Source organism: Plasmopara halstedii (assembly GCF_900000015.1).
Source record: "Plasmopara halstedii genome assembly, contig: Scaffold_2956, whole genome shotgun sequence".
Lineage (NCBI taxonomy): Eukaryota > Oomycota > Peronosporomycetes > Peronosporales > Peronosporaceae > Plasmopara > Plasmopara halstedii.
This window is the reverse complement of record NW_020189861.1, coordinates 682,401-682,834: the sequence shown is the minus strand read 5'-3', so window position 1 is coordinate 682,834 and position 434 is coordinate 682,401.

Here is a 434-nt window from a genome sequence, read left to right as displayed (position 1 = left end):
TGGGCTTGAGTCCGGTACTAATAAATAGAAGACCGGACTCTAATCGGGAAAATCCGTTGCTTTCATGCAAAATGAACAGTATTGAACAACTATACGAGAAAATTTTGTTGCACTTTTGTGTCACTGTGAATATTCATCAGCACCGAGGTATGGCCCCCTAAAAGAGAGGATCGTGATACTTGCGGGCGGTTAGTGTCACGTCAAGCAGATATTTTTATTCTGATTAGAGAAAACGTAAATTCAGTATTAGTCTTGATAAGATCAATCCTTACTATAAAACTACTCTAGAAAAGTCAGGAATTGGTTTCCCTAGGGGCTCTCAGTCTCGCTCCTAAGTGGCGCGTACAAACCAAGTTCTGTGCGCTTGTAAATGCTGTATTTTTGATTCGAGGATTGCTCTCATAAAAGTGCTCGGTAGCCGGTAGCACCTGTAC